At 47.5% G+C, this 8,640-nt stretch overlaps 1 long non-coding RNA gene across 1 annotated transcript; it reads right to left on the bottom strand.

Annotated features, from left to right (window-relative positions):
* Positions 1-75: 75 nt before the first annotated feature.
* On the bottom strand, positions 76-8,516 carry LOC311523570. Its single transcript, XR_014712367.1, has 4 exons — positions 8,512-8,516; positions 4,865-4,961; positions 2,884-2,975; positions 76-2,203 (listed from the first exon to the last, which is right to left on the bottom strand). It is a non-coding gene; the product is annotated as an uncharacterized lncRNA (long non-coding RNA).
* Positions 8,517-8,640: the final 124 nt, after the last annotated feature.

Raw genomic sequence — 8,640 nt, 5'->3', positions numbered from 1 at the left:
TTGTCCCCTGGCCTGTCTATCCCCACCCGCCTTGGATTAGAGCAGACCATTGGGCCTGTCCAGGCACCAGTGTCCCCCTTCCCCCCGACTTTGCCTGTGGTCCTGTGTAGTCTGCTGTGGGACCTTGGGCTGCAATTGCCCCCAGCTCCTCATATACCTGAGTGGAAAGGTGCAGCCCTGAACATAGCTGTGGCTGCTGTTCACCCTTGTCCTCTGAACATAGCCTGGATTGTTTTGCCTCTCATCTGATAGCTTGCGGTAGCGAACCCCGAGGCTGAGAAGTCAGTTGGTGTTGCATCTGAAAAGGCCGCCTGAAAGATCTGTCTTGAGGTTGCAAAGCAGAATGCTCGGAAGTTAGGAGACGCCTGCCTGTGCTATCGTCGTCTTCATCTGCCTGGGTCGGTAAGTGCCCGGGATGGAGAGCGATTCAGTATTCGTTTCTTTTTGTCCTCCTCCAGCCCCCTCTGCTGTTTGCTGCCCTGCCCCAGAGGCAGAATTCTGAAGAAGTTCTCTGTGGGCTTCGACAGGGTGTCCTCCAGGGCAGGAAGCACCCTGTGTGGTGGTGGTGTGCCCATTGGAGAGGTGGGTCAGCACCTGCCTCGAAAAAGTCGGGTGGAGGCACCTTGCTCAGTATGGCAGAGCCTCATCTGACTGCGTGAGCCAGAGGAGATTCCTTTTGTGGAGAACCTGCTATGGAGGTGGTCCCATGTCAGTACACTGCCTCCATTTGAATTACCCCAGTGGAAGGCTGATTAGAATCAGTGTTTCAAGGTGGACTTCTTTATTAAAGAAGACAGCTTTAGCTTGGGTCAGTTTACAACTCAGCAGAGGTGGTAACAGTCAGGGGCTAGGCTATCCTGAGAGTTACTGCATGGCTTGCTATTTATTGTCTTAATTCAGTGGTATGTTAGAAAACAGCAAAGGCTCCTTTGCTCAGGGAAATGCACCAAGGCCTTAAGACAGGCCCAGCTAAGAAGTGAAGCTTGACCTCAAGATGTTGGGGTAAGGCTCCTACCAAGTTATTTCCATGTGTTGTCCTTTCAGTAAGGATTGCTTTGATTTGTCAGTCCCGGGGCTGAACACCTTGCTGCTGCCCCACTCGGTTCCAGCAAGACTTGCTTTCCCATGGAGGCATGAGTGCAGTTGAGCTCTGCCTCCTGCCAATAGTTAGAGGCTCTACCCCTTTTCCAATACTGCCCCCTGCTGAGGAAGCCCCTCTAACCAACAGTCACCCTTTTGTCAATCATGAAGAACCTTGTGGTTGTTAAGCTGAGGTGCCACTTTAGCAATCCATGATAGTTCATGCTGAACATACATAATATATCACACTACGCTTTAGATAGATCCTGCTCCCACTAGCCCTTGGCACCATGCAGGCAGTGGAACTGCTCCTGGCAGCTCAGGGATCCATCTGAGCAGCAGGGAAATGCTCTGGTACCTTCATGCTGACACCAAAGCTGGGCCTTTTGTCTTTGAGCTGCTCTGAAGCAAAGTTCATCTCACCTGGGGTGGGGAAGAGGAGGAGGAGAAAGACAGGTAAAAATGACTCCCAGCTGCATTCTTTGCATTGAGGCAGTCACCTCAGGGGTGGGAATTTCCAGTGCTCGGCCATATGGTCACCTCCATGCCCTCTCTGTCTGCCAATACCTTTAGGAGGCCCCATTCCAGCAGTTCTGTGGTTTTAGGGAATGAGATAGGCCTCGATGGTCAAAGCCAATTAATTGCAGGAGGGGGAGGAACACCCTGAAGGATGCATCTCCCAGACAAAGAAGCAATGGTAGGGAGAACGAGGGTACAGCTGCTAGGCTGAATAGGTGCTGCCCATGGGAGAGAAACTGAGGGGCCCCTGGTGTTTGGGGTGAGCTTGGCCAACACAAGCAATATGCCCTGTGCCCCATAGTTTAGTTGGCCACTGGAACTTAGGAGGCAGGCTCACAACTATTTTCAAGATCAGAACAACCTACCCTGTGATGCAGTGTGCTCCCTCCTCCCTCCCCCAGAGTCTTGCCCTAGGGAGGGGCTTGTCCAACAGAAATATCCCATCCTGGATGCAGGCAGGGCTGGGAGAGAGCTTCCCATCTGGGTTTGAGTGACTCATTGGAATGATCTTTCCCGCCTCTGAAGCAGCTGACCCTGAACTCCACTCTGCTGCTTCAGCCTTTTGCTCAGCCCCGGTGGCTTGGGCCTGATTTGCACACCGGACCTGGGGAGAGAATGAGAGCGGTTCAGCTGAAGCCCACAAGCTGTGAGGAGCATGCTTTATAAGCCCTTGCTTTTAGTACCTAGTGTGCCATGAGCCCTGCATGGGATGATTGTGTTGAATCCTGCTCCCACCTACAAAACCTGAGATTCCCCTGTACTATTAAAAAAAGTCTGTTAATACAGTGTGTACATAGAAATGGGTTTCAGACAATTATTTTGTTAGGTGTGGCCTAAAAGTTTGTATATTACTTTACTGTAACACCATGATAGGTCTTGGCTACGCTTGGTAAACTGACAAGAGTTTAGCATTTTCCTTCAAACTCCCACCATCTTTTTTTGACCACCCAAATCCCACCTGCAACAAAGTACATTGTACTTGCTCCTGCTGCAAGGCTCCATGGCACACCTTTGGGGGGAAGGGAGGGGGGCAGGCTGCTGTCCTGGTCCATATGCAAGCAGGGCCAGGTGATAACATCCCGGTCCTGGAAGCAGACGTGGGCAGCTGCTCAGGTCCAGCTCGGGCCCGGTGGGATCTGGCTGTGAGCGGGACAAGCCCCTGTGACACGACAGTGCAATGCTGATCAAACAGCACCCCCGGCGCAAAGGAGAGGGGATTGGTCTGGCTTTCCAGCTGTGCTTCTCCTCCCTCTCACTGCTGCCACAGACATCCGTGCCTCCAACCTTGCAAAGCAAAGCTGGCTGCCTCCTGCGACCATCACTCCGCAGCCATCCCTGGCCGAACCTGGGCCAGCTGCATCTTGGCTGGTAAATCGCTATGGAGACAAAAAGAAGAGTGAGGTGGTAAACTTCAGCAAAGCAGCCTAGACAGGTCCCCCCACCCAGGGTGAGGGAAGGAGACAGAGCAGGCTTGTGGCAGGCTCTGTACAAAGGGGATGTAATCCCCCCTTTATTAGCTTTCTAAGGTTGAGCTTTTAGGGCATGGCCCACACAGCACCCAGCAAGAAAGGGACCCTGCTCCCAGCTGCAGGGGTGTGCAGCACTATCCTGAGACGCATGGAACAGGCTCCCGCTACAGTTCCCCAGCCAGGAACAGAGCCAATGGGCTGGGCTGAGCCAGGAGGAAGAGCAGTCCAGCTCCTGGAGCTGCAGCGCACAACCATGCCTCACGGGTTAGGGGGGTCCCTTGTGGAGCCAGGTGGGCCTTTCTCCAGCAGAAAACACCTCTTTATTTCAGCCATGGCTTCCCGGGGAGGAGGCGGGTTAGGTTAGGTTCGTGTCTCAACTTTGAGAGGTTTCCAAGAATGTTTCAGAGTTGTCGAACGCTCAGACAAATCTACTGGCTCTTACTGAAACCTACTGGGGTGAGTGTAAGTTTCCAGTTGTGCCATCAGTGGCTATAATTGATTTAGGGCAGAGAGCATGGGGGGCGGGGAATTGGGACTATGAGGATAATGGTCATACTTGTTTCCCAGTTGCTGATAACTCAGAAGAAAGTGAGCTCGACTGTTTATGGATCAACAGATAAAGTGCACAATGGTTATCGGTCAGCATCTGCTACAGCTCACCTAATCACACTGGGGCGGGGGGTTGCCGCCTCATAACACATCTGTCTACAGTGTGTAGGCAAAAGCCTGTGTGATCATGGGAGACTTCACTTTGAGTGACATGTGTAACATGTGCTGGAGTTCACACTGCCAGTACTAAAACATCCTTGGTACCTCTAAACAGAAGGGGACAATTTTCTAAAGCTTTAAAATTAAAAAAAGGGGGGGTGTTGCAGCCCCTATAAAGAATTCTGTCCTATTAGACCTTGTCCTAACAGAGAGTGGAAGTGCTCACCAAACTAAAAATTAATGGTAGCTTAGCTACCAGTGCTCATGACTTGATCACATGCCAGTTTCACAGAGCTGAGAACAATTTTAATCAAATCAGCTGGAAGGAAAAATTTAATCAGAAAAATATTAATTGGTAAAAGTCTCACAGGATACCCAGAAAGCCACAATACCACACTTGTGGAAGACAGCTGTGCTGGTTAAGAGCGTTTAGAGGGGAAATGAAGGCAGCAATAAATAGATTATAAACACATGGAAGAAGAGGCAAGTTGACAGTACTGAATGCAAGTCAGAAGTTAGGCATTGTAGGAAGTTGATCAGGGAAGCCAAGAGATAAGGAAAAGCTATGGCTGGCAGTATTAAGGAAGTTTTTTTAAGCTATATACACTTTCCATGCTACTGGGTTCTATGGAAGCTGTTAGAAGCTACTAAAGTCAGATATTTAAAAAAAAAAAAACCCAGCAGATCTAGATAACTTGTACTCAAGAGTTTTAACAGAGCCAGGTGAGGAGCTCAGTGCAGAGTTACTGTAGCCTTGGAGCACAGGGAAAGTTCCAGAAAAAAGCTTATCTGCCAGTTTAAAAAAGGGGTAAATGGTATGATGGTGTTAATTATAGGCCTGCTATTGACTCTGGACAAGATAACGGAGCAGCTAACAGGGGACTTGATCACAAGAACAAAACAAGTCAATAGGGGTTCCTGGAAAGTAGCTCCTGCCACATTCCCTTTTCTGGAGGAGTATGGTTGATCAAGGTAATAGCACTGAGGTAGCAGATGTCTGTAATGCATTTGACTGTCAAAAACCCAAACCCTCTAGAGTTACGGCACATGTGACACGAATTAAGAACTAGCTAAGGGATAGGTCTCACCATGTAATGGGAGTGGTCATTAAGGGGGTCTGTTTCCAGTGGGGTCCCACAGGAATTAGTTCTTGGCCTTATGCTCTTTAACATTTTTATCTGTGACCTGGAAGAAAACAAAATAGTCACTGATAAAGTCAGCTGATGACAAAGATTGGGGGAGTGGTAAATAATGAAAGGGACAGGTCACCCATTCAGAGCAATTTGGATAGTTTGATAAACTGCCTACAACCAAACTATTTACATTAAAATACACTCTACATCTAGGAGCAAAGAGTGCAGGCCATATACATACGCAATGGAGGTCTTGCTCCTGGGAAGTGGCTACTGACAGCGGTGTGGGTCATCGTGGATAATCAGCTGAACACAAGCTCGGTGTGATGCTGTGGCCAAGAAGAGCTAATGTGATCCTGGGATGCGCAAACTGGGGAATCTTGAGCAGGGAGATCATTTTCCTCTGCATTTGGCAATGATGCGACCTACAGCCTGTTCTGGGGCTTACAATTGAAGAAGGATGTTGAGAAATTGGAGGGATTCTGAGAAGAGCCAGGAGAAGGATTACAAAACATGCCTTATAGTGAGAGACTCAATCTCTATTTAGTTTGCCAAAGGGAAGATTAAGGGGTGACTTGAACACAGTCTGTAAGTAGCTACCTGGGGAACTGATAGTTAATAATGGGTGCTCCAGTCTAGCAAAGAAAGGTCTAACAATCCAATGGCTGGAGATTGAAGCTCGACACAGACTGGAAAGAGGACACACTTTCTTAGCGTGCACCTTCGTAATTAACCCTTGGGAAGGCTTACCGGGGTCCAGGTGGATTTTCCCTCGTTGACAGTTTTGAAATCAGGATGGGATGTTTTTCTAAAGAGATCTGCTCTGGGAATTATTTTCGGGCAGTTCTCTGGCCTGTGTCGTACGGGAGGGCACAGACCATGATCCTAATGGTCCCTTTGTGCCTTAGAATCTATGACATCAAATAGTAGAGGTCTTAAAGGAGTTTTTAGAGTAAGGGCCGGGGGAGAGCCAACAGGTGCAGAGGAGTATGTGATTCAACCAGACACATTCCTTAGCGGAGGATTTATTAGAAGGGGAAATTATCACCTAGGAAAGAGGAGAGGATCGACATTGATAACATAGGTAGGACCTAAAGAGAAATGGTCAAATGAAAACAGTCCCAGTCAATCACATCACATGGAGGCAGATGAGTAAATATGGACCAATTTGATCAGTAGGCCATGTTGGTGGGGAAATGGCGCCATGCTAAAAAAGTCAGACTCCAATAAGATGATGATCTTGAATCAAACCGTACCGTGGAATCGCTATGGGCAGAATGTCTATGCTTGAATAATGAGAGTAGAAATATAATCCTGACCAGCAGAGTGATGGTGATTGCATAATCTCAGGGGAAATGAGAGGCTATACAAACAGAAAACCCAACAATGGAGGAATTCAGCTATCTTTTTATTGACAGGGGACATGTCCCCTCGGTATGGGATGCTGAGATAACATTTCTAGACACTGTTAATGACTACTTCTCGCAGCAGCTTGTCCTGGGACCCACAAGGGGAGAGGCAATTCTTGGTTCGATCCAAAGTGGTGCATGGGATCTGGTCCAAGAGGTCACTATAGCTGAACTGCTCAGTAACATTGACCATAAGGTGATTAAATTAACATCCTTTAGGGCAGATATAATCAAAGAAACCCACCATAGAAGCATTTAACGTCAAAAAGGTGAACTACTCAAAAATGAGGAAGCTAGTTAAATAGCAATTAAAAGGAACTGTCGAAAGAGCAAAGTGCCTGCAAACTGCATGGAAACGACTTAAAACACCATAACAAAGGCTCCAACAACGTGTTGCCACCTCCACCACCCTCGCCCTCAAAAACAGAAAATCAGTAAGAAGGTCAAAAAATGCCACCATGGCTAAACAGCCGAGTAAGTGGCAGATAGAGGCAAAGAAGCATCCTTTGAAAATTGGAAGTCAAATCCAAGTGAGGAGAATAGAAAGGAACAAACTCTGCCAGGTCAAGTGTAAAAGTACAGTTAAAAGAAAAGGAGGACTTGTGGCACCTTAGAGACTAACCAATTTATTTGAGCATAAGCTTTCGTGAGCTACAGCTCACTTCATCGGGTGCAGCAGCTCACGAAAGCTTACGCTCAAATAAATTGGTTAGTCTCTAAGATGCCACAAGTCCTCCTTTTCTTTTTGCGAATACAGACTAACACGGCTGTTACTCTGAAAAAAGTACAGTTAGACGCAAGATAACTCGAAGAGCAACTAGCAAAAGACAAAAATTAACAGCTAAAAAATTTAAGTACATCAGAAGCAGGAAGCCTGCCAAATCGCTGGAGGATTAAGGTGCTAAAGGAGCACTCAAGGAAGACAAGGCTATTGCGGAGAAGCTTAATGACTTCTGTGCATCAGTCTTCGCTGCAGAGGTTCTGAGGGACGTCCCCACACCCGAGCCATTCTTTTTCAGTGACAAATCTGAGGAACTGTCCCAGATTGAGGTGTTGATAGGAAGTGGGTTTGGAACAAGTTGCTAAATTATACAGTTATAAGTCACCAGGACCAGATGGTACTCCCAGATCAGTAACTGGTTACAAGACAGGAAACAAAGGATAGGACTCAATTATCAGGTTTCTCAACGGAGAGCAGGAAGTGGCAGGGTCTCCCGAAGATCTGTACTGAGACCAGTGTGGTTCAACATATTCATAAGTGATTTGGAAAAGGGGGTGAACAGTGAGGTGGCAAAATCTGCAGATGATACTAGACGCCTCAAGATTGCAGTCAGCTTTAGACTGAACTAAGAGTTACAAAGGGATCTCACAAAACTGGGTGACAGGGCAACAAAATGGCACATGAAATTCAATGTTGCAAAGATCGAGGGCTATAAAAGCATGAATAGTGTGGAGAAAGTGAAGTGTTATTTACCCCTTCTTACAACCCAATGAAATTAATAGGCAGCAGGTTTAAGAACCATAAGGCAGGACCCTTCTTCACACAACATAGTCAGGTTGTGAAGGCCAAAATTATAACTGGGTTCAAAAAAGCGATAGGTAAGTTCCTGGAGTTTAGGTCCATCAGTGGCTGTTAGCCAAGCTGGTCAGAGATGCAGTCCCATGGTCTGCGCGTCCCTCAGCCTCTGACTGCCAGAAACTGGACGATGGGGGCTGGATAACTTGATCAATTACTCTTTTGCGTTCATTCTCAGAAGCATCCGGCCCTGGCCACTGTCAGAAAACAGGCTACTGGGCCAGACAGACCATGGGTCTGACCCAGCACGGCCGTTCTTATGACATTTTCATAATGAAACTCTCTGGTTAGCAACAGTTGTGATTGGCACTTTAAGCTAGTTGGACAAAAATTTTTAAAGAGGTCAAAATTGACCTACTTCAACAACCTGAACTGACTGAAGTCTGGAAGTTTAACTCTGTCCCCATTCACTTGGGGAACATTTCAGGCTCTTGTAAGTGCTCCCAGGGAGGAAGGCACTTCCCTGCCATGGGGATGGCTCAGTCTCTGCAGCTATCCTAGGAGGAAGGGGGACTCGCCTCAGCACCCAAATGGTTACAGAAACATGCCTGGGACCTTAGGATAGAGTTGGGTCAATAAGGTTTAAGTTTACCAGCAACTCCAAACACACCACTCACGTTTGTTCCAGCTTGAACCAAAACCAGCATTTCTCAGCTGCACAAAAAAGGCTGGAAAAAATGGAATCAGACAGAAGTGCTGCATTTTGACACAAGCCAAAGGTTTTCCATTTGGGGCATTTGTTACGA

The sequence above is a fragment of the Lepidochelys olivacea genome (assembly GCF_965140295.1).
Source record: "Lepidochelys olivacea isolate rLepOli2 genome assembly, chromosome: 7".
In the NCBI taxonomy this organism is placed as follows: domain Eukaryota; kingdom Metazoa; phylum Chordata; order Testudines; family Cheloniidae; genus Lepidochelys; species Lepidochelys olivacea.
Note: the sequence above shows the minus strand (reverse complement) of the source record. Positions and strands in the feature narration are given on the sequence as shown.